Source organism: Cervus canadensis, chromosome 9 (assembly GCF_019320065.1).
Source record: "Cervus canadensis isolate Bull #8, Minnesota chromosome 9, ASM1932006v1, whole genome shotgun sequence".
NCBI lineage: Eukaryota > Metazoa > Chordata > Mammalia > Artiodactyla > Cervidae > Cervus > Cervus canadensis.
In genome coordinates this window covers 71,009,672-71,036,134 of record NC_057394.1, presented here as the reverse complement: position 1 = coordinate 71,036,134, position 26,463 = coordinate 71,009,672, and the positions used below count along the sequence as shown (strand labels likewise).

Genomic DNA, 26,463 nt, shown 5'->3' with positions numbered 1-26,463 from the left:
CATTGGATTCCACATGTCCCTTTCCTTTAAAAATCCTGTATGGAGAGGGGACACCTTCCGACCTGGGTGCTCATCTGTCAGTGTCATATCTTTTTACCTCTTTATATGCAATGGACGTGAACTTGGGGAAACTTCGGGAAATGGTGAGGGACAGGGAGGCCAGGCGTGCTGCAGTCCATGGGGTCCCAAAGAGGCAGACACGGCTTATCGACTGAACACCAACAACAACCAATCAAGGAATTAATGACTTTCCTAGTCTCTCCAATACGGTTGTAGATCTTCTGCCTAGAATTTCTAGGATAGAATCTAGTTCTTCCAGACCAAGCCCTTGAGTACTCCATATTCTGGAGTTCATCACAAAGTTTACCTTGATTCAGGCTAAGGCATTTCTATACAGCATGCAAATTTTCCATTTTCCAGATCTTTACCTACAAAACATCTTCACTAACTTTTGATCCTTCTCAGGTGAGTGCCAAGTGGGGCAGAAGTGAAACAACTCAGAAACTGAAAGCTGGAAGAACTAAGCCTGTCATCAAAATGTAGTATCTGCTAAGGAAAATGACCCAGAAAAGCTTTAGAAAATATCAGCTTGTCATTGGAGAAAAAAAAAAAGAGTTGAGCTGCAAATACAAATAAATATGAGGCGCAAAGGTGATGCTTTTCTACATAATGAGTACTTGTTTAAAAAGGGGTTTCACCTTCATATTCGCTGATCCATCTATATACAGAAGAACACAGAACATACACCTTTGCATGCAATTAATATTAATAACAACTGACTTTCGACCCATCCATTTTTTTTTAATTCCAAGAACCGCTTTACAAAAGTTGCAGTTTAATTAGTCATAGTGACTATGTAACAACCCAATTATTAGAGTCAGATAAACAGTACTGGATGCTCTTGGAAAGAAACGGGGGCATTTCCTTGCTGAGAACTAATGGAAGGTGGCAGATTCCCATCGGGACACTGTGTCTGGTATTGTCCTTTTCTTCTGCATAATAACCAAGTGTAGAAGTGGGTGGCAGAGACTACTTATTTATCTTTGTACCTGCCATAGGATAAATCAGGATGTTTGTATTTAGCTATCTCAAATCCCTCTTGAAATACAATTGGAAATTAAGCAAACACAATATACATGCAATCTTAAGTATGTCAAAAAACTACTGAATAAACTATTTAATTATGCTGAGAAATAGCTGAGTTTTAGGTAAACTTATTTACAAGTCAGTTATAGAAATTGAAATTGCTTTTTATTTATAACCACATCTTGATGGCCTAATCAGTAGACTAAAATAAACTACCCGATACAAGGAGAAATCTCACCCCAGACTAGCAGACCCTAAGGCAAGGGAATTATGCTGTAGTAATGAAGATATCTTTTCATACTCAAAAACAATGTTACAGAGTTCCTGGTATAACCATTTTAATTAAGTATAATTTATTTGGTCCTTTTAACAGATCTTTCAGAATTAGTGCTTGCCTATAGCCAATTATAAATACCCAGCGAATTTTCAGTTCTCATTATAGGAAACTGAAACACTCTAACAATAATGCTCCGAAACACATTAAAAAAAATTTTGTTCTTTGCCTTTAAATTGAGGCGCAGATTGAACTTTTATAAAAAGTTGAAAAGTAATACTCATTGAAAAGTAAAAATCAAGTTCAAATACAACTAGACCATGACAGGCAGCAAGTTGATGCCTTGTCACAAAGACACTGCCTGTCAACTTCAAAATCAGCAAGTCAGTTCGTTTGGAGATTCCAGGGACATGACCAGAAACAAAATTTCGAGAATATTTTTAATAGTAATGGAAAGGAGGAGAAATTTGTGTCATGATTTTTTTGAATTGGCTAAATTGGTTGACTTTAAGAAAATAAGGACTTCTCATTTGTCTTATTTCGCCTCAAATAACCTTATTGTTTTATAAAAAGCCCATTACAAAAATGAAGGTTAGGATATTCCATAGTTGGAAAGTGACCTACAGCACCCTAAAATATGAGGAATTTCTAGTCTGAAGTGGGTGACTTTCACAACATCACTTAGATCTATAAGCCAAAATGGTTTTTGATTTATAATTTGAAGTGGTATTTCTCTTCAAGACATATCTTTCCAGTTTATTTGACCTGATATCTAAATACTTTATATTCCAAACTGAGGACCACTGAGGCATTCTACATGACTGGCATCAATGGGCATTTTTTGATATCATCCTGTTCTAAGCTCTGATGCACTATGGAGACTCACATATGTTTTTGGACCAAGTGGTCCTTGCTAAGTACCTCCCACCATATACAATCTAACATTGAAATAGAGCAGGATCTTATGGTCCTTGTACTCCATGTCCTCAAGCCTGCCTTCTGTCTATGGAAACAATTTAGCCAAAGTATAAGTTTAATCAGAGAAGTGAGAAAATACAGAAACAAAGGAAAACAGTCAAAGGAGACCAAATGATAATAATGTACTTATTGAGCAAAGTCAAGGACCTTTAGTTCCTTCTCAAGAGCTATAGATAATATTCTGAGCCTCATCCTGTGAGCTGTCTTATACTGAAACCCTTACCAGGGGGAAGAAATTAACTACATGATGACCAGCCTGTAGCCATGCCCTGAGCTACCACAATTCTGAGAACTGGCCTCAAGGAAATGGGAACAAACCAACCCTGAAACTGAAGATTAACTGTATGTAGAACAATCAAGATGACGCTGGTCAGACCACTGAAGATGAATTTCAAGGTGACTGTCAGAGCTGACTGTGCTGCTTCTACATGTGACCCCCTCCCTCCGTCTATAAAAGTTCTTATTCCCTGATTGTCAGGATTTGGGGAGAGTCAGGCTTTGGACAGATGTCCACCCAGCTCCCCCACCCCCTGGTTGCCAGCATCCAAAATAAAGCAAGTTTTCCTTTCCACCAAACTGGCCTCTTTATTGTGCAGCCAGACCCCACTTTTGTTTACAACATGACAGGTTCAACATACACAATAGCTCTGTACATTTCCTGAAGTAACCATTAAGTTATTGGGATAAAACTTATCAGAAGGATCTTTGGCTAATGGTCTTTAAAACTAGTACTTGGTTACAAAAGAAATACTGTGACCAAAAAAAAAAGATGAAAAACAATCCAAAATAATTTGTTCCATAACAATAGGCTTCTTTTTGGTATTAGTCATCTTCTAGAAAAAGAATAACTCAACATTCCTCAATGCTATTTAATAGTACGGCAGAATCCCTAACCCAGGTTCTGGACAGTTTATCATTTTTGTTCCCGACAAAAGAATCCTGTCCTGAAGCTTACTCAGTACCAAGTGTCAAGAAAATGTCTAGAATGGGAGCTTCTACTTAAGATTAAAATTCTTAAACGATTTTACAGACTGGAAATCATTGTTCAGATACCCAAGAATTTCATCTATAGGTTTATGTGCTAAAATTGTCTACCTACCTGAATTACACATCACATTTTGATTAATAAGGACATCATCTGAAGAAAACATTTTCTGTGATTTTGAAAAAGAAAGAAGCCAAGATACAAAAAGTCTTTTACAACAGTTCAAAAATCCCGAGACCAAATTTATTCATTCACGTGGCTTTCAAGCAGGCAATTGCTTTGTCCCCAGCAGTATTATGCAAGCTTACTTAAGAATGCAGAGGAGCTCCAAGAGCTAAAAATTCTATTCCCATCGCCATGGTGAAAACCACAGACTATGAAGATAGCTGCCCCCAGCACAAGTAGGGTGGTCTCCAGTATTCCCTGGGAACCCCACCACAGCACTTAAAAACACACATTACAACTTAGAAATGAATCCGTTGTTTAGGAGCTAGAACATATCACTTCAAATATCATTTCAGGGACACTGAACTTTCCCACCTCTCATCAGCAACAAGAACACAATACTAACGAAAAATCATCCTGAAAGATAAGAATTTTCCCGTATCTGGGAAAAAAAAGGATGAATAACATTCACAAACAGACACTTCCCACATCTCAAGGAGGTGTGGCTCCACGTAGCATAACCTGAACTCAAGTATTCTGTACAAAACCATTCAGAGGACACCCCACTGGGATGATCAATCTGCGTATAGTGGCTTTGGGATGTTTTTCAAGAGCAAAGTCGCAGAAGAATGTTAACATTTTCTTTTTTTTTTTTTTTAATTTTTTTATTAGTTGGAGGCTAATTACTTCACAACATTTCAGTGGGTTTTGTCATACATTGATATGAATCAGCCATAGATTTACACGTATTCCCCATCCCGATCCCCCCTCCCACCTCCCTCTCCACCCGATTCCTCTGGGTCTTCCCAGTGCACCAGGCCCGAGCACTTGTCTCATGCATCCCACCTGGGCTGGTGATCTGTTTCACCATAGATAGTATACATGCTGTTCTTTTGAAACATCCCACCCTCACCTTCTCCCACAGAGTTCAAAAGTCTGTTCTGTATTTCTGTGTCTCTTTTTCTGTTTTGCATATAGGGTTATCGTTACCATCTTTCTAAATTCCATATATATGTGTTAGTATGCTGTAATGTTCTTTATCTTTCTGGCTTACTTCACTCTGTATAATGGGCTCCAGTTTCATCCATCTCATTAGGACTGATTCAAATGAATTCTTTTTAATGGCTGAGTAGTATTCCATGGTGTATATGTACCACAGCTTCCTTATCCATTCGTCTGCTGATGGGCATCTAGGTTGCTTCCATGTCCTGGCTATTATAAACAGTGCTCCGATGAACATTGGGGTGCACGTATCTCTTTCAGATCTGGTTTCCTCGGTGTGTATGCCCAGAAGTGGGATTGCTGGGTCATATGGCAGTTCTATTTCCAGTTTTTTAAGGAATCTCCACACTGTTTTCCATAGTGGCTGTACTAGTTTGCATTCCCACCAACAGTGTAAGAGGGTTCCCTTTTCTCCACACCCTCTCCAGCATTTATTGCTTGTAGACTTTTGGATAGTAGCCATCCTGACTGGCGTGTAATGGTACCTACAACCTAGATTACTGTATCCAGCAAGGATCTCATTCAGATATGAAGGAGAATTCAAAAACTTTACAGATAAGCAAAAGCTGAGAGAATTCAGCACCACCAAACCAGCTCTTCAACAAATGCTAAAGGATCTTCTCTAGACAGGAAATGCAGAAAGGCTGTATAAACGTGAACCCAAAAGAACAAAGTAAATGGCAACGGGACCACACCTATCAATAATTACCTTAAATGTAAATGGGTTGAATGCCCCAACCAAAAGACAAAGATCGGCTGAATGGATACAAAAACAAGACCCCTATATATGCTGTCTACAAGAGACCCACCTCAAAACAAGAGACACGTACAGACTAAAAGTGAAGGGCTGGAAAAAAATATTTCATGCAAATGGAGACCAAAAGAGAGCAGGAGTCGCAATACTCATATCAGATAAAATAGACTTTCAAATAAAAGCTGTGAAAAGAGACAAAGAAGGACACTACATAATGATCAAAGGATCAATCCAAGAAGAAGATATAACAATTATAAATATATATGCACCCAACATAGGAGCACCGCAATATGTACGGCAAACACTAACGAGTATGAAAGAGGAAATTAATAGTAACATTTTCTTTACTTCCTTCTTTTCTGAAGGTTATTGAATCAGGAAATCATTGTCCCCCCCAGGAATCTATTTTTAGATGACATTATGATTCTATTAGTATTTAAATATAACAAAAATAAAAACATAAACTCATCACATACAATGCTACCTTAATACTTAAACAACACAGAAACGTATCACAAAATGTGTATGCATGCATGCTCAGTCGCTCAGCTGTGTCCAACTCTTTGCGACCCCATGGACTGCGGCACCCCAGGCTCCTCTGTCCATGAGATTTCCCAAGCAAGAACAGTGGAATGGGTGGCCATTTCCTCCTCTAGAGGATCTTCCTGACCCAGGAATCGAACCTGCATCTCCTGCAGCTCCTGAATTGGCAGTTGGATTCTTTACTGCTGAGCCAACTGGGAAGCCCATCACAAAATACAAAAGGCAAGAACAAAAACCAGGTAAGATTTAACGTGGTGAGTGTGCCTGCCTGTTCGTAAGTTCATTCCAGTCTGGAACACAGGAGGATAATGCTACCTGTATTTGTTGCACCATTCAATCCATTCCTCTCCTTGGTTTTTAACTGGGTTAAGACTGAAAGCCCTAGTTCACACAAACCAGTTGCTCTGAATGGTAAAATAGCAGGACACTCTTTTGACTTAGCAAAGGAAAGTCTTCCTTTATCTTAATCCACAATGCTGATTAACTTCATGTTTCATAATCATGCTTCAATGTAGGTGAAGAACTGAGCTGTGATCATTCATTCTCTTCTTTGGCCACCAAGTTTAACTCAGTTACTGATTCTGGGTTTTGAAAAGCAAACAGATCTCGAACCCAATAATTTTGCCTTAATGCCTCAAATTTCTTTTCTGGGAAGAAATGGTTAAATGTTTTAGAGAGTGAAAAGAGTGAAAAGTCAAAGTGTTAGTCGCTAAGTCGCGTCGGACTCTGTGATCTCATGGACTGTAGCCAACCAGGCTCTTTTGTCCATGGAATTCTCCAGGCAAGAATACTGGAGTGGGTTGCCATTCCCTTCTCCAGGAGATCTTCTGGACCCAGAGACCAAAGCCAGGTCTCTTGCTTTGCAGGCAGATTCTTTACCGTCTGACTAACCAGGGAAGCCCTGAGAGAAGTGAGATGCACCTACTAAACTTTGAAGGAAACAAACAAACAAACAAAAACAATGGCAGGAATCAGCAATAGCTTTCCCATAGCATAGCACAGCTACTTGGCTTCCAATCAGCATGCAGTATTTCACCTATTCCACATTAAATCAAAGAATTACAAATAAGTGGTATATTGTAGGGAAACCTTTCCAGGTGAATGTCTTAGAGATATCTAAATAAAAGGCAAAATTTATTTTTCATAATGTTTTGTTGCCTATAATAAACATTTTTGCATGGGCTGTACAATATGTTTAAGGGTGAGTAATCTGTGTACTCTACACCCTAGGGCAACTGGTTGCTTTAACTAAGAATATACACTTCGGCTGTAGTTCGCTTGTGTTCATTCAAAAGGCCACATTTCAGGGTGGCTGCTACAGATTTGCTGTCTTTCCTTTTCCCTCTACACTAACCTTAGCTGTTGTTGTTATTTAGTCACTCAGTCGTGTCTGACTTTTTGCCACCCCATAAACTGCAGCACGCCTGGATTCCCTGTCCTTCACTATTTCCCTGAGTTTGTTTATACTGATGTCCATTGAGTCCATGATGCCATCCAACCATCTCAGCCTCTGTCACCCCCTTCTCCTCCTGCCCTCTATCTTCCACAGCATCAGGATCTTTCACAATGAGTTGACTCTTTGCATCAGGTGGCCAAAGTTTTGGAGCTTCAGCTTCAGTCCTTCCAATGAGTATTCAGGGCTGATTTTCTTTAGGATTGACTGGTTTGATCTCCTTGCTGTCCAAGGGTCTGTCAAGAGTCCTCTCTAGTACCACAATTCAAAAGCATCAATTCTTCAGTGCTCAGCCTTTTTTTACAGTCTAAAAAGCAGTGACATTACATTGCCACAAAGGTCTGTCTAGTCAAGGCTATGGTTTTTCCAGTGATGTATGGATGTGAGAGTTGGACTGTGAAGAAAGCTGAGCACCGAAAAATTGATGCTTTTGAACTGTGATGTTGGAGAAGACTCTTCAGAGTCCCTTGGACTGCAAGGAGATCCAAGCAGTCCATCCTAAAGGAGATCAGTCTTGGGTGTTCATTGGAAGGACTGATGCTGAAGCTGAAACTCCAATACTTTGGCCACCTCATGCGAAGAGCTGACTCATTGGAAAAGACCCTGATGCTGGGAGGGATTGGGGGTAGGAGGAGAAGGGGATGACAGAGGATGAGATGGCTGGATGGCATCACTGACTCGATGGGCATGAGTTTGAGTAAACTCCGGGAGTTGGTGATGGACAGGGAGGCCTGGCGTGCTGTGATTCATGGGGTTGCAAAGAGTCGGACACGACTAAGCAACTGAACTGAACTGAACCTTAGGATGTTTTATAATTGACAAAATGGATGTAAGAGGTGGGGGTTCTGTTAGTGAAATGACTGGTGCTTCAAGGTATTCAGATCGGCTAGAAGAGAGAGACAGTCTTCATTCTTAGGTGTGCATGGTAGAAGAATCTACTTAGCTATGGTGGGTATACTCTCTGAATTGGCTCCTATGACTTACTTGATTCCAGAAGAGTGCTATATCCAGGCAGGATTCACAGCACTTCGGGTGCCTGGATCCATCTCTCAGGTTAACTGAAGTCTTGGCCCTAGAATAATGTTGTGTTTACTTCAAGGGGACTCATTCCTTCATATCAGCCATGATGGAAACACCTAAAAGGAAGGAGAGCTGGGATTCTGATGAACTACAGAAAAGACACTATCATGTAAGGGCCTGATGGCTAGTAAATATATGTGTTAGTAAAAAAAAAAAAACTGCTAATTATGCTGCTATGTCTGTAGCGGGGCCATCAGGTGGAGAGCTAAAACCCTTACCTACCTCTAAATCCTAGCAAACAAAGCTAGTTGTTTGCAAAATTCAGTTTCCTCTTCTGGGGCACACACCTCAATAACATTTGCCAGCCCACCTTCAGTTGGATGTGGGCATCAGCTGACTAGGCATCAATTGCAGTCTAGTCAGAGGAATATGAGAGTGATAATGTGGGCCATTTCACATCACGGCCTTTTTAATCAAGGCAGCATCTCTGGGCTCTTTTTCCCCTTGTGTCAGGTGGATATAGGGTTAGCTGAGGCTCAGGGAATGGTACCCATATAAAAGGAGCCTGGGTCCTTGGGTCATCCTAGGGAAGCTGTCAAGTAACATCTACTTGGACCATAATGGGAGCTAGGAATAAATTTTTATTGTGTTTCAGCCATTATGCATTTTTGGGACTATTAATACAATTTAGCCTACATAACTGAATCAGGAGACACTGTCAATATTTCTCTAAAAGAACCTAATAATTATTCAGAAATGCCATGACAAACCCAGACAGTGTATTAAGAAGCAGAGATATCACTTTTCCAACACAGGTCTGTATAGTCAAAGCTATGGTTTTTCCAGTAGTCACATACGGATGTGAGAGTTGGACCATAAAGAAGGCTGAGCGCCGAAGAATTGATGCTTTTGAACTCTGGTGTTGGAGAAGATTCTTGGGAGTACCTTGGACAGTAAAAGGATCAAACTCGTCAAACCTAAAGGAAATCAACCCTGAATATTTATTGGAAGGACTGAGGCTGAAGCTCCAACATTTTGGCCACTTGATGCGAAGAGCTGACTCGCTGGAAAAGACCCTGATGCTGGGAAAGATTCAGGGCAAGAGGAGAAGGGGGCGACAGAGGACGAAATGGTTGGATCATCACTGACTCCATGGATATGAGTTTGAGCAAACTCAGGGAGAAAGCAAAGGACAGGGAAGCCTGGCGTGCTGCAGTTTATGGGGTCAAAAAAAAATGGACACAACTTAGCGACGAAACAACAAAAGCCTGTGTAACTGAATCAGGAGACTGTCAATATTTCCCAAAAGAACCTAATAATTGTACATGACCAGACTAAATGAGAACAGCTTGCATACATTTAGCTACAAGTGATCAACACACTGTATTTGCAGAATAGCTGAGAAAGAAGGTTGGGTTTGGGAATTAGCAGACAGAATCTTGGTCTACTCCTAGATCTTTTGAATTTTGTTCTTTCCTTTTTCTCATTTAGGAATCATGACAGGAATCATGATACCCTGACAAAAATAGCAGCTAAGAATGACTGAACTGTGCGTCTGGAACTGTTCTCAGAATTTTATGCACTAAATTCTTTTAACGTTTATAACAACCCTGGGAAACAGGTGCTAAAATATCCCCCGCCATCTTATAAATAAGGAGAGGAGCACAGACAGACCGTGTTTACCCAAACTCATACCATTGATAAGGGACAGGGAGGGGTCTTGAACCCATACTAGTGCACAATTTGTTTAATCTTATTCCCACACAGCCTTTCTCCAGAATATCACAGAAGATTCAAAGATAAATGACATTTGGGTTTATAAAATTAAGTATTATACAAGGAAATGGCAACCCACTCCACTATTCTTGCCTGGAAAATCCCATGGACAGAGGAACCTAGCAGGCTACAGTTCGTAGGGGTCACAAAGAGTCAGACACGAACGAGTGACTGAGCATAGAAGGTAGTCCACGTATCACTAAGAGGAATACAAAATATTGTAGAGTTTCAAAGAAGGGAGACAGAATATCTAATCAAAGAGATTTGGAATATTTTAGGGAGGAAAAATGGCTTTGGCTATTCATTTTAATTCCACAAAATTTTCCACAGTGTTTAATGCCAACTCTTCAAAGAGTCGCTAGCCAAGTAATAACTACAAAATATATCCACACTAATGTGTACTCGGGAAAATATTCTACCATTTAAAGTAAGAAAATGAGACTTGAATAGTCACAAAATTAGTTTTTATTTAAACTTCATCAATTCAGTCCAGTCGCTCAGTCGTGTTGGACTTTTTGTGACCTCATGGACTGCAGCACGCTAGGCTTCCCTGTCCAGCAACAACTCCCAGAACTTGCTCAAACTCATGTCCATCGAATTGGTGAGGCCATCCAACCATCTTATCTTCATATCCTGAGCTAATTTATGTTTCTTTTAAAGTATTGGCTTGGCCAAAAAATTCATTCAGATTTTTCCATAAGATGCATTGTTAAAACCCCAACAAACTTTTTAGCCAACCCATATGTCTGAACTGAGTTTTTCTATTGCTACTTTCTTTACTAGGTGAAAAAGTATTTGCATTTTCACAAGTATACTGAATCTAACAAGCCTATCAGAAAGTATACACCCAAGGGCATGAATCAAAGAATTTTCATAAAGTCAATATAACCTCATAACCTTTACTTGGGCTTCGCTGGTGGCTCAGTGGTAAATAATCTGTCTGCCAATATAGGAGAGGTGGTTTCAATCCTGGGGTTGGAAAGATCCCTTGGAGGAGGAAATGGCAACCCACTGCAGTATGCTTGCCTGGAGAATCCCAAGGACAGAGGACCCAGCATAGGTTACACTCCATGGGATTGCAAAAGAGTTTGCCTTGACTTAGTGATGAAACAACAATCTTTACTCAGATTAAAAAACAAAATATGACTGGCACTTCAGAAGCATTCTTCTGCTCCTTTTTAATCACCACCCTATCCCAAGGGTAACCATTATCTTAACTTTAAACAGAATAGATTGGTTTGCCTGACTTTGTACTGATATGAATGGAATCATAAATTTTGGACTTTTTGTTATGGTTTCTTTCATTCAACGCTGTTTGTAAGATGTTTATGTCATCTATATGGTTGACCATCACAGTAATTTGTTTATTGTAATTGCTGCATGGTATGCCATTGTGAATATACTACAAGTTATCTACTTTACTGTTGATAGGTCTTTTGATAGTTTCCATTTTTTCTTTGGTACAAAAGATACTTCTATGAACATTCTCATACATGTCTTTTCATGCATATAACTACATATTGCTGTCTGAAATATACCTAGGACTGGAATGATAGCTCATAGGGTATACAGGCATCTAAAAAGGTACTTCCTACCTAGAAATTAAGCTCAGTAAACAATGTTTTCTGTGAGTATTAGCCCAAGTCACATCAGAAAGCCTTAATAAAATAAGCATCAGTTGTGAGAATGGAAGTGTCAACATTCATACAACATATTCATCCTCATTACTCTTTCTAGAGTCAAATTTAGGCCACTGTTCAGTGGGAACTTATCGAGGGACTGGTTCTTGTCATTTTTCAAGAAATGGCTTTTACTCTTTCATACTAAACTTTAGGGCACGTGCTTCAGTACATCTAAAAATGTCCTAGGGATTCCTGGTGGTCCACTGGTTAAAACTCTGTGCTTCCAATGCAGGGGACTATGTTTGATCCCTGGTGGGGAAACTAAAACCCCATATGCCGCACAAGGGGGCAAAAAAAAAAGTCTTCAAGGTCAATTTTGACTGGAGCGCAGGGAGCACCAGGCCCCCTGCTCTTGCTGTCACGGACTCTCTCGGGACACTTGTGTCACTTGTTCTTCTAGAGCAACGAAGTAAATTTCACGTTGAAAGCTTCAAGCCCCTTTTGCTGTGGGCTCATTTCTTGCCATTTGTGCTATATCGTGCTATGAAATTTTTGTTTATGAAACCATAACAAAGGGCATAATAATGCCAATTATTTGCTTCATCTCTGCCCAAACACCTAAAGGGCACAATCTGCTGGCAGTTGAGGGTTTTTTCCATGCTTATTGGCATTTAGATTCTTGGAAGTGTTAGACCGTTTGGGGTAAACTGAAAGAAAACAGCATGTTAACTTATTTCAAAACATAACCAAGTTGCTAGAATTAGGCCAAATCAATGTTTTTGTCTCTACACTGGGCATGATATTTTTCTTAAAAACACTTATAATTCAAGGGACCGTTCAGAGGTTAAAGTATGGGTTCCTCCCTCTGCTAACCCTTGGGTAGCACATGATCAGGTCATTTTGCAAAAAAGCAAATACCTCAGCCCTGCTACAGGCCAACTTGGCCTGTGCTTTTTGTAATAGCAACCCAAGACGGAAACATCTGGAAAAATACCATGACTGAGCTGGTGGGATCAAAGACCAATGTGAAACGGTCTATTGTTAATTTCCAGGAACTGACACAGAGTGTAGAAAGAAACAATTCAGTTAGGCAGGAATCCTGTCCGATTTCTGAAAGGCTTGTATATCACTGTACTGTCTCGCCAGACAGTAGAAGGAAAAGTAGCTCAGCAAAGTTGGGGAAAAAGAAATCTTGGTGCATATGTGTATGTGTGTGCACGCAGCGTGTGCACGTATGTGCCAGACAACTCAAATCTGTAATCAATATGTTCCTGCTGGATTCCTCTGATGGCAAGGACAACTTGCCATAAAAGTTTCAAAAGAATACAAAGACCAGCTGAAAAAACGCTTAAGTCCTGAACTGTGTTTGCAAAGAAGCATCTTGGTTCCCCACTGGACTGAATTCCAGAGGCCATGGCTGTCTGGTTTATCCTTGCTCTCCATAGCAAATGGTCAGGGTCTGGTACATAGTTTGCAATATCCAAAAGTCTATCGGGTGAAGACTAAATGAATTTATAAGTGAATGGGACAACAAATAAAACAAGCAGCCAAGCTCCACAGTCTAAGGGCTGAATCTGACTCCTGTCAACCATTTCCCATTGGCAGTCAATTTATCTTCCTGATCTTTAGTAAAAACACTAAAGAAACAGGGGAGAAAAGAAAACAGCACTTACCTAGCTTGAGTGGATATTTGATTTTGAAGTGAAAGCCGCTCAGTCGTGTCCAACTCTTTGCAACTCCGTGGAATTCTCCCGGCCAGAATACTGGAGTGGGTAGCCTTTTCCTTCTCCAGGGGATCTTCCCAACCCAGGGATTGAACCCAGGTCTCCGGCCTTGCAGGCGGATTTTTTACCAGCTGAGCCACAAGGGAAGCCCTATTTGATATTAGGTAGTTAACAGAATAAGGACTAGAAAGACCTTTCAGATATCACTTCTCTATTCTGCTGCCCATGGGAAGTGTTTAATGGGAAAGGAATGGATGTAGGTTGAAGAAATGTTCAGTGGATGAAATTATGCATACACGCTTGCATACATGGTGGCTCAGACAGTAAAGAATCTGCCTACAATGCAGGAGATCCAGGTGTGATCCCTGGGTTGTGAAGATCCCCTGGAGAAGGGAATGGCTACCCACTCCAGTATTCTCGCTTGGAGAACTCCATGGACAGAGGAGCCTAGGGTCCATGGGGTTGCAAAGAGTTGGACACGACTGAGCGACTAACACTTACATTTTCATTTACATACGTGTGCCAACCTCTGAAAGTAGAGCATTGAGTAAACATAAACCACAGTGGGGACAGTAAATAAAAATTAGTATTAGCTAAAGTCTTTGTTAGGATTATGACTATTGAAAAGATCTGGGGGAAAAATCTGAACAATCAGAACCAGGCTCTATGACTCAGACAAAGATTCTATGTTCAAATATCAACCCCAGGGGGCTGGTATCTTTATCTGTTTTGTCCATTCATCTACCCAAAGTTCTAGGACAATGCCTGACATATTATATACACTCAGCACTTATTTGTTGAATGGACAAGTAAACCTTAAAATGCTAAAATGAAAAAAATGGGGGGAGAAGGCATTAAAGAATATTGTGTTAATCACATTGGTTGGCCGGTCCACTTACTCTACATCTTCTCAACTGAAGGCAGAGGTCATCAACACTGTCCAACTGGGTGCTACATAATGATACCTGTGACTGTACAGTTTAAAGGATAAAAAGATGGAGAATAAAAGGTTTTCTCTCTTCTCCCACCTACAACCTCAATACTTGGGTAATAAAGTCAGAAGTCTGAAAGTGAAGAACAGCAGAACCAGATTCACCTATTTAATGTGTGATGCATTATTTAGTTTTAAGAAGGAAGAGAAAGTGCCAGCTTTCTCTCTTTTACAGTGTGTGCGAACATAAATCAAACATAGGAAAGTTGTAAAGCCATCGTGCAATTTTTAAACTTTTATAACTCTGGTGTCAGGGGTGTTAGAAATCATTTGTAAATGGCATGCAAATCAAATTTGCTTCCTCAAGTTGTTAAAACCTCAGTTCTGCTAGTCCCAGCACCAGTTTTTTTTCAATCTCATTGCCTATAATAGGCATATAAACATTTGTCACAGGCGGGCACTGAAACAATGAATATGTTTTGCACAAGCACATGAGGTTATTTTCACAAAGGTGAAAACATTTTTGTTTTAAAGTGTCATTTACGGATTCCTTCTCACCTTGCCTAGAACTCAGGTTATTACAAATTTAGAAAAGCCCAAGGGTGTATGGAAACTCCTCTCAACTTCAGGAAGAAACAAAACTGTAACAGACAATGTTGTTTTTCATTATTCTTCTTATCAGTTTCTTTTCTTTGGAGTGAAATCACTCTGGCTTTTTCATACCCTTTGGAGAATGAGACTGTGTTTTACCATAAAGACTGACTACTAGTCATTCTCCCCAAAGGCAGTGTCTGTTGCAAGAGAATCTGTGGGAATCCCTTGACTTTGACTTGTGTGTGGATTGACAAGGCTAAATTGGGTCCGAGCCGCTCGCTGCATAATATTACATGAGACAAGTGCTGCAAGGGGGAATCCACGAGAGGCTTCCCTTCCTACAAGCATAAACTGAAGCGAAAGTGAGAGATCTTGCTTTGCTTTTATAAAACACATCTTTCTGTACCCTTCTATCATTTAATCCCTAGCATCTCTTAACTTTCCTCTCCCTCAAAAGGGCAAACAGAAGGAAAAAAGGAGTCGTATCAATGACGAAGTTTCTTTCAGCAAAAATTCTTCCTTGTTAGCCATTCTGCAAAAGTTCATTAGCTGAATAAACCATTCTCTGCAGACCTCATCTCTATTCCTCTCTCCTTTCCCCTCCCCCTTCCTTTCTTTTTAACCTTTCAGTGCAGAATTAAGTCTTTGTGATATTCAACACATCAATGAACTCTTGCCCAGCCTGGGGGGAGCTCGGGGGCCAGGGCAGGGGCGAATCTGTGGGCTGCATTCCAATTCAGTGAGGTGGTGACAAGGAACCCAGCCTAGTCATCAAATGGACCCTGTGTCTGCATATGATTCATAACCCAAACATGTTTAGAAAGGGACAGAAAGGAAGAAGAAGGCATGGGATTTGGAGTTATTGAGTCAGTATTGTGGGAAGATTTAGAGCATTATGGGGGTGAGAAAAAGAGGATTTATTCTTGAGTCCTGCCAGCACTCAATCCACTGGCAGATCTGCTTCAAAAGAAGGCCAGTGACTTCATACAGCAGCTTCCCAAATAAGCTCAAGTTAAAACAAAACAAAACAAAACAAAACAAACCCACGACTAGTCTTCCCACCCCAGCAGCCCACTTCTACCCTCTCATGGCAAAATACATGAATGAGTAAACGAATGAATGAATGAAATGAACAAGTCCTTTTCAACTATAGCTGGTTTTGTCTATGATTTTGTTTCCTTTTGGATAATGTAGGGGCAAAAGATGAATTAGCTGCTAATGCTTTTTATGAGATTTGGGGAAAACTGCTGCAGGGATATTTAAACAGTGAAATTTGAGAACGAATTAATTTAAGGGTTCTCATTTATCCACGTGGAGTGTAATAGATTCAAGGCTAAATAATCGATTGACTAGACATACTCTGGATCCTAAAAGTTTTAAGGAAAAGATTAAAGCTTTTTTTTAAAGGATGCAACAGAACTAATACTGGAGTTAAAAGGCACTGGCTATGTCTTATTTTTTTACTACCCCCTGATTTTTAATAAATTTATTAAATAAATTTTAATAAAATGCATTTACATTTTATCCAGCAATCTCCTTATAATACACATGGCTGAATATTAAAAACGGTAGGACCTAATATCACTTTGAATAAGCTGATGCTTATCTTACATTTTAAATGATAGGTGTCTCAAGACCCTCATTAAAGCAGAATGCCTCAAAGCTCCAGATAGCAGCTATGCATTTTCTTCAGTTATCCAAATAAAATATCTGATTTAGTCACAGAAATCTCACAATAATTGTCTTATCTTTGGGAACTTAAACAGCTTTGCCTTTCCTATTTATACTCTCAGTTATCTCTGGCATTAACATAAACTACCCACTGTGGTCAACTAGCCCTGAAGACTGTATGGCATGTGAACAGTCATATGCATCCTAAGATGTCTGGGAGGGTAAAGGTGGAAAAGGGATTCCAATAATTAATGATTAATAAGATGCTGCCAATGACCAAACCAAGAATTCCAGATCTGCTATTTCTGAAATGTTTCAGCAGTGCTACTCTGCCCCCTAATAAAAGATGGATTAAGTCCAGTTTGTCAACAGGTATAGATTTTAAGTCTTGAGTGTGCTAATCTATAGACTTAGTTTATCAAAATTTAGTTTATCAAAACAGTCCCCTGGGGGACTTCCCTGGTGGTCTAGTGGTTAAGACTTCACCATCCAAAGCATGTAGCGCAGGTTTGATCCTAGGTCAGGGAGCTAAGATCCCATGTGCCTTATGGCAAAAAAGACCAAAATGTTAAAACAGAAGGAATATTGTAACAAATTCAATAAAAACTTTAAAAATGGTCCATATACCAAAAAAAAAAAAAAAAATCTCAGTCCCATAGAACCCAGGACAATTTGTATTCTCCTATGTATACTGACTTCAATCTTGCTTATAAAAGAGAACAAACATTTTAAAATGTGGAATAAATTATACAGAATAAGGGCTTGTTTCTCTACTCTGGGACATCTTGCTTCTTGCAAAGCACAAGCATAATTTCATTGCCTCTCTTGAGTGAGTTTAGACTGATGTCATTGGTTGGGACCACAGTGATCTGAGGTCAAAGTCTTTTATATCACTGAACAAAGAAAGAGAGGCGCATTTTCAGGCAGCTTTGGATGAAATGGTTTCAAAACCAATTTGGTATTCCCACCCTCTTCTCTAAAAACAGAAGTGAAGAAAACTATTATAATTCTTATTTAACGAAATTCACCAAAAAATTCTCAGTAAAAAACTTTACAGCTAATAAATTCTGCATTCACTGTGTGTGAAGTAAGAGTTGAGTTCATATTCTCAAATTAATTAAAAATTTTTAACTTCCACTAAAGCTACTGTATTCTTAATCACTTGGGCAAACTGGTTTAAGTTGATAATTCCTCCTAAATCCTAATTTTTATTGAAATTTTGAATCATTATGAGTTCTGCACATACCAGCCTCAAATTAAAAAAAAAAATACATTCCCCTGCCAACAAGGAATTTAGAAATGATTTTTCTTTGTTTCTTGGGGGTCTTTTCCCAATTTGAGGCTTGCCAAAACAGATTAGGATTAACTAAAAGGTTTTCTAAAGATATATTTAAAACCCAAGTACATTTTCTAACTGTTAATAGCTGTTAATATTTCTTTCACAGAAGCAAAAATGGAGCAATGATTCTCAGTAAAGTGACCAAAGGCACAAAGAAGTTTTATAGACAAAACACACAGCTTAACAGCTCTATGTGTTTCTAGAAAATCTAGATCACCAGCTGCGTTTGCACCTGCTCAGCTGCCCTGACCTTTCTTTATATTATCAGGCAAGCCTCCTTCAAACTGGACTCTCTAGAATCTGTACCCACTGTTTCCCTGCAGCTCCCTTCCTAACTCATGTAAACCACACCCTTGGAAATAAGGCTTATTTCCCAAAGACTACAGTGCCTGAAGACTATGGTCTGGGTCACTATGCAGTCAACATACAGAGTATGCCTGAGTCCATCAAAGTGTAATCTGTACCTCAACTTGAACCCCATTAGGTGGATTTGATGAATGGACCATTCACCCTTCGTGTCTTATTTCTATAAGTAGTAATTAACGTTGTTAGCATTATTAGGGGAAAAGTATGACTTTGCCATTTAAAAGAACTGCTCTAAAGGAAGCACAGAGGAAAACGTTCCCATTCAGAAACTGGGACCCATCCTATCAGTTTTCTTAACACATCAAAATTACAGGATTTTTTTTTTTTTATACTTAGGTGGTGGCTCAGATGGTAAAGAATCTGCTGGAATGCGGGAGACCTGGGTTCAATCCCTAGGTCGGGAAGATCCCCTGGAGGAGGAAATGGCAACCCACTCCAGTATTCTTGCCTGGAGAAGTCCATGGACAGAGGAGCCTGGTGGGCTACAGTGCATGGGGTCACAAAGAGTCAGACATGACTGAGCAACTAACAGTTTCACTTTCATAACTCAAGACCCCTCCAAGAGCTGGCTTGCAAAAAGCAGGAGAGGCCAGCTTTGTGATATCTGGGGAGGGAAGAAAATACCTTAGGACTCTTAGAAAAGGCAGGGGAAGTGGACTTTGTCTAAAGTTAGAAAATTTTCAAAAGGTTATTTGAAAGTCTTGAAAGAACTGTAGCTTTACTTTCATTGTAAGAGATACTTAGGGGATGTACTTAGTATATAGCTCAGAGAACTATACTCAATATCATGTAATAATCTATAATGGAAAAGAATCTGGAAAAGTATATATATATATGTACATGTATATATTTAACCACTTTGCTATACACCTGAAACTAACACAGCATTGTAACTCAACTATACTTCAATAAAAAGAGGGACATAAATATGGTGAGAGGTTGAAAAGGAGGCTCTTCCTGGCATGTGGCTGCAAATATCAACTAGAGGTAAGATAAAACCTCCTATGAATTTTACAGTCTGTGTTTGCCCTGTAGTCTTGACTTTGTCCTGGAAAGAACTCTCCTCCTTTCCTACAGCACTGTTATAAACAGCAATACCTTGTCTTTAAATTCTCAAAACTAAGAGACAGTTTGGATGTAGAATTGAAAAGCAGTCACACTTGATCATTTCTGTTTTGCCAGGAGGACATTCTTATTGCCGGTGGTAGCAATATCTAATATCTGTCTATCAGATTATGAAGAAATTCAAAATTACAAGTGTAGATGCCCATAGCATAGAAAGCATAGAAAGTTGAGTGATACTTTCCTATTATGTCCCCAACCACCAGGTCGTCAATCATGGAGAAAAGGTGAAAGACTGAAAGTAAAACTTCAAAATGCACCAAAGTGATGCTTGGATATCATATTTGCTATTGGTTTAAAATTCAATTTAAACAATGCTTTTAAAGGATTTTGCAAAAATACAGCTAATAATTTAAAATTACTCTTTATAGATTCTGCTGAATGTTGAATTCATAAACCATTACGCCTTAGGTTCATAACCTACTAATTACACACATATTGTGATGAAATCGATTTCAGCTTTAAGACTGATCCTACATATTGAAAGAGTTTAAAAACCATTCTCAATGTCATTTAGATGATTTCATTGGGTGAATGACAGTCCACTGTTCCAATTTTTGCTTTACAAGGTATGAAATCAGATGTTTCACACCAATAATTATCATCATTTCCAAATGAACATATACTTGGCAACATCCCATGTTAATGGACTGACAAGTTCAAGGTTCAAAGTTCGTTCTCACTGTGAAACAATGGGGATATTAATGGGGCCATTTTGGAAACTCACAGCTATCATCTGTTTTTGCTTATGCAAAGCAGTGCAATACACGGGCCTTGGAGTTGGGAGGATGAAGAGTTGAAAAGTGACTTCAGAATGCTAGAAATTGAAGGCAAGCTACAAGAACAAGGCTATTTATATAACATATTTGAATTCTGTTCCCCACCCTGGCAAAATACTCACATACAAAAACCAGACTGAGGAATATGATTACTCATGAATGACAATCAAGCAGACTGGCTATCTTAAAACTTGACCTGCACGTAATAGAAAGAAAGAAGTAAACATAGGCAGTTGGTTTGGATGTTTTATTATTTTTGCTGAAATCTTCAGGAGATAACCTTGTCTCAAGTTCCATTTAGCGGATTATGTCAGAGATGAGACAGAGTCAATAACTTCTGAGCAAGTACTAAGAAAAGGCAAGTTATGAAAGAGGTTATACTGTTATCATGATCTACATAAAAACATCAGCAGGCTATATGGTATGTGTTAAAATTAGGTATTATTAATTTTTAAAAAATGTATTTTCAAGAAAATACAGTGGGTAACAGCCTCAAGTTCCTTACTATAAAAATAAACCATTTAAGCCCAAAGCTCTCACTCCAGGTCCTTTCCCTCCATAGTTTATTTTAGGTCAGAAGTCTTATTTGTGTGGCTTTTACTGGAGCCAAGAACTAGTAAAAGGATGCTTCATGTGTATAATTCTCCACAGGTCTCTTAAAGTACCAAGATTATCTCAGATATTACATACGAATGTACCTGGCTGGAATCTTAACAATGCTTCAATATGCCAAATGACTTTCAGTCTTGCTTCAGGAATATGTGAAGCATAGTGCAATGAACAAAGTGCAATGAAATATTCAAAATTATACGCACTGTACAGCATTCAGGACTTCTACATTATTGTGCAATCATCGCCAGAATTCATCTCTAGGACTTTTTCTTCATCCCGAACTGAAATCCCCATTAAAAAATAACTCCCTATTCTCCCAGTCTCCTCACCCCTGGTAAGCAGTATTCTACTTTCTGGCCCTGTGAATTTGACTAATCTAGATACCTCATATAAGTGTAATTAGGTTGGCTTAATTTTAAAAGGTTCAAGTAGAATAATATTTACTTATCTCAAGAAATGAACTAGCATGGGATTTCCCTGGTGGTCCAGTGATTGGTTTTCACAGCTGAGGGCGTGGGTTTGATCCCTGGTTGGGGAACTAGATCCCACAAGCTGAGTGGTATGGCCAAAAAAAAAAAGGAAAGAAGGAAACACATCAAGCTAATTAGGTTGCTTGTTATTTATGTATGTGTCACCCTCTTTTGTGTGTGTGTGGCTTGAGTATCTTTAATTCTGAATAGAAAAAAAAAAATCCTCACTTTTTGCTCTAAAATGATTACAAATCAATTTAGTTTACTTTGTATGCCTTTCCTTTTTCAAGAAACTCATTTGTCATTCAGCTCCTATCATAAACCAGATACTAGGTTAGACAGACCTGGAGGATAAAAAGGTGATCAAGACAGACAGTAGTCCCCATCCTCACATACCTTACAGTGTAGTGGGAAAAACAGTTAACAGAGAATTCGAAAGGCTCTAACGAAGGTTCTGACAGGAGAAATGCAGGGTGCTTCAAGATACACAAAGCAGAAGCATCAAACTCAGCTTGGGAAAAAGAAAGTTTCTGGGGAAAAGAAATGTATAAGCCGAGACACGAAAGATAAGTGAGGATTAGGAGGTGGGAAAGAGGGATTCCAGAAACAGGACAGAGTATCAGTGAAAAAGGATCTGAAAGAATTTCAATGGAGAAAGAGTCAAGCATGAGAAAGGGACTAGAGAAAGATGAGATGAAGTGGGGACAGAGCACAGTGGGCCTTCTGCCCGTCACATTGATTAGTTTGCGCTGTTTCCAAAGCAATGAAGGGCTGCAGGAGTCTATGCAGTATTGTGACATGATTATATTTCAGAATGCTTGTTCTGACTAGAACCGAATTAGAAGTGGGAGAAACTGGACCAGGTAAAACAAACCAGGAATTATGGTAGAAATCCAAAGACGACAGCGGCATGAGCTATAGCAAAGGCAATGGAGGGCTTAAGTGAAATCCTCTTTATGTTGACTCTCCTTTATGTTCTCATAAGCCAGTATAAATACTTATATATATAAACTTCCCTTGGGTTTTTCTGTAAGATGTTGAGGAAGTTTGCGGTCAACCCAATACATATTATACACACACACACACACACACACATGTATTTTAAAAAGCATATACAAAGTAGCTAGATAAAATCATGGTTGTTCCTAAAGTGGCTCTGGCATTAAAATGAAAAAATATATGAAAATTATGTGAAATTAGATAATAAAATGGAAGGGTTTTGACAAACAGTTTGACCTTAGATTTGGAAATACAGTAAAAATTAGAAACAGATTTCCATCTTACAGACTCAATCCCACAATTTGGAGAAATAAAGTTTTAAATAAATGAAAGTTGTGAAAACGAGAAACTCGAAGTAGTCAAAGAGAGACTGCCAACTAAAGCTGTCAACAACTACCCCATGAGCTCAGCCTCCTCACTCTGACGATAATAATGTGGGCTGCGTAGGAAACATTCATATTGTGGCAACGAGACGTGCGAGGCACATGAGTCAAGGAAACTGCAAAGTGGAACTCCAGAAAAATTAATTTATGTGTCAGGCAGTGAGATGAAATTTAATTTAAAATTATGGGAGGAGGGGTTCCCTGGTGCCCCAGTGGTTAAGAATCCACCTTGCAATGCAAGGGACCCTGGTTTAATCCCTGATCTGGGAAGATCCCACATGCGAACAGAGCAACTAAGTCCATGAACCATTAACTACAGAGCCAGTGCTCTAGAGACCTCCAGAAGCAACTATTGAGCTCACGTGCTGCATTTACTGAAGTCTGCGCACCTAGAATCCTTGCTCCACAACAAGAAAAGCCACTGCGATGAGAAGCCTGTGCAAGTCAATGACAAATCGGCCCTGCTTGCTGCAAATAGAGAAAGCCCATGTGCAGTAATGAAGACGCACCACAGCCAATAAATAAATAAATCTTTTTTAAAAATACATTAAAAAAATTATAGGGATTTTTTTTTTACAATGTTAAAAGAATATTATTACAATTTTTCAAAATGATGAAAACATCCTGTATGAAATGTAAAATTCCAGAGATCTGGGATCTTTGTGGCTATCATCTCACATTTCTATCTGCAACAAATTAATATGAAGTTAGAGAGAGGGCACCAAACATGTTTAGAATATTTCCCATAACTCTTAATAGCAATAGGGCAGTCCATCTTAGCATTTTTGACTACTAATTCTACAGTTTTACTTTGTACCCTTAAAGTTGTTTTAGATAGATTTAATAAGTATAAATGACATACAATAAATTCCAAATATTTAAAATATGCATGCTAAGTGGAGTCCAGCTTTTATTAATAGTAAGACTCCTTCCTGGGAAGTATTGTCTCCTATTCAATTTTTTGAAAGAGATTTGTAGAATTAATATTATTTCTAAATGGTTGGTAGAATATACCAGAGATGTCAGCTAGGCCTGGAGTTTTCTTTCAGAGAAGGTATTTGTCTACAAATTCATTTTAAAAATAGATACAGGGCTAGCATCTTTACTATTTCTCCCTTGGTTTGTGTTTTTTGAAGGAATTTTCCGTTTCATCTTAGTTGTCAAATTTATTGGCATGCAATAATTCATAACATTCCCTTATTATTCTTTCAATGACTATAGAATCTTTAGAGATATCACCTCTCTCATTCCTAATATTTGTAATTAGTGTCCTCTCTCCTTTTTTCCCTCTGATCAGTCTGACTAGACCTTTATTAGTTTTATTGATCTCCTCAAAGAAATAGCTTCAGATTTCTGCAATTTTGTCATTGTTTTGTCTGTTTTATATGTCATTGATTTCCACTCTGTATTTATTATCTCCTCTCTTTACTTTTGATTTCATTTACTTTTTTTTTTTACTTTTAAAGTGGAAGTACGGGTCATTGATTTGAGACATTTCTACTCTAACAAAATAATACTCTATTAATAAAGTAAGTTTCCCTCAAAATATGTGTTAGCATCATTCCACAAATTATTATATATTTGTCTTTATTTTCATTCAGCTCAAAATACTTCCTAATTTCTCTCGTTATTTTTCCTCAAATCATGGGTTATTTAGAAACACCTTTTTTATTTTCTAAATTATTGCTAACTTTCATATATGTTTATATTATGTATTTCTAAGTTAATTCCATTCTGGTCAAACAACATATATCATATGACTTGAACTTTTAACAATTTATTGAAGCTCATTTTATAGTTTGGAAGATGATCTATCTCGACAGTATTCCTTTTACACTTGAAAAAATTCTGTATTCTGCTGCTGTCGGGTTGAGTGTTCTGAAAATGTCAATTAGGTCAAGTTGTTGACAGTGTTGTTGATGGATTCCACAGTTCAGCCAACTTTGTCAAGTTTTGATGTATCTTCAAAGGAGAATATCCATAGTTATCTGAAAATATAATTTCCTTTTACAACACATATCTGTGTGAGCATAGATTTTCTTCATAAGCTTATTCAAATCAAAATATTGCAAGAGATTGACTGCACAGATATGAAATTTACCTGTCTTCTTTTAAACCACATGTTTAAGAAATTTACAGAAATGTAAACCAATGTCACGCTTAACGATTTTTTATTTGGAAAAGTATAATTATTTATATTAACATGTATTGGGCTTAAAATTTTGAAATAAATAAATGTTATAAAGCCCAGTGATGACGCTATGCTTTATGCAATCACACCTGTCGCAGGTTGCACATCAGACAATACTGAACATGCCACCCTCTCATTCACTCTCTCTTTAGCACCCCACCGCACACCTAACAAGAGCTTTGAAACAGAGCTGCAGTCCAACAAAGGTGGAGGGGGTGAGAAGAGCGACCTGTGCTTGGGGTACACTTGGTCACTTGACGGCTGTGTGGTTCAGCCACTGGAATCCAACAGAACTGGGAGGAAACCCACAGTCCTGAATCCCTCCGTATGTTTTATAACCTCTCTAAATCTCCATTTCTTCATCCAAAAGTGAGGAGTTTCACAGAGTTATCATAATATGTTGTGTGTATGTTATTCACTCAGCCGTGTTCAACTCTTTGAAACCCCAAGGACTGTAGCCCACCAGGTTCCTCTTTCCATGGAATTCTCCAGGCAAGAATACTGGAGTGGGTTGCCATTTCTTTCTCCAGGGGATCTTCTCGACCTAGGGATCAAACTGGGTCTCCTGAATGGCAGGCAGATTCTTTAACATTTGAGCCACCAGAGATGTTTCTATTATAATATAAAAAGTTTTACAAATTCTGGTAGATGGTAAGTGCTCATAAAATGCTAGCTGTTGTGTTTTTATTATATTTAACTATCATGCTTTCCTTCTACATCACTGTAATGGGTAACAGTGACTTTCTTTTCCAGTCTAACCTCTTTAAACAGATGTACATTGAATCAGTTAATACACAGAGCCTGGAAGGCTGAAGTTGCAAGATGGCTTAAAAGGGACAGAGATCATTTAATCTGTAGCTGAGATGGTCAAGAAGTATTTAAGAAAGAGCAATCTGGACCGATTATGCAATGATGTAACACATCTCATAAAGAGAGGTGGATGTAATGGGTAGGGAAGGGGGACAGATCTGAAGGCAAATTTGGCCAACTTCATAGTTTTCTCTCAAGTTGACTGAAACCAGAGATTTGCGGAGTACATTATATACTCTTTGTTTCAAAAAGAGAGGGCAAATACCTGGACCCTCTCTTTCATTTTATTTATAATCTTCAGTTATACTCCATCTTGGTACTTGATAGCTGCTTAATTAAATTCATTGGTTATCAGGCTCTCACTTAATCAGGAGGTTAAAAGAGCCTAAAAAAAATGACCTGAGACCACCACAGCCATAAGGATATAAAATATGTATAAAATAGCAATTTGGAGACCCAGGATACTTTGTTTTATGCATCTTTTCCCAGTTGAAGCTTTTAATATAGCAGAAAAAAATTATCCTCTTCTTACTATATTGCTTAAATTTTCTCATTTATCAAATTCAGGATTTCTGAAAAAAAAAATAAAGACTTTTTTCAGTAAAGTTCAAATAGTCTTCCATGGTTATGGGAGAAAACTGAGTCTTTGAAAAAAATAATAGCAATAATAGAAAAGTTCAAATATCTCAAAAAGCATACAGTTATATTGTTTAAAATTTTGTATCACAAATTCTCTATTTCTTATCAGAAAACACACCTCTGAATATTAAGAAATGGTAAGTTCTATCTACAGCGTATGAAGCTCTTGGGCTAA

The 26,463-nt window shown here is 38.5% G+C and overlaps 1 protein-coding gene across 3 annotated transcripts in view; it reads right to left on the bottom strand.

Annotated features, from left to right (window-relative positions):
- LHFPL6 (LHFPL tetraspan subfamily member 6) overlaps nt 1-26,463 on the bottom strand; it is a 223,212-nt gene that overhangs the window by 54,094 nt on the left and 142,655 nt on the right. The gene's annotated exons all lie outside the window — the stretch shown is intronic.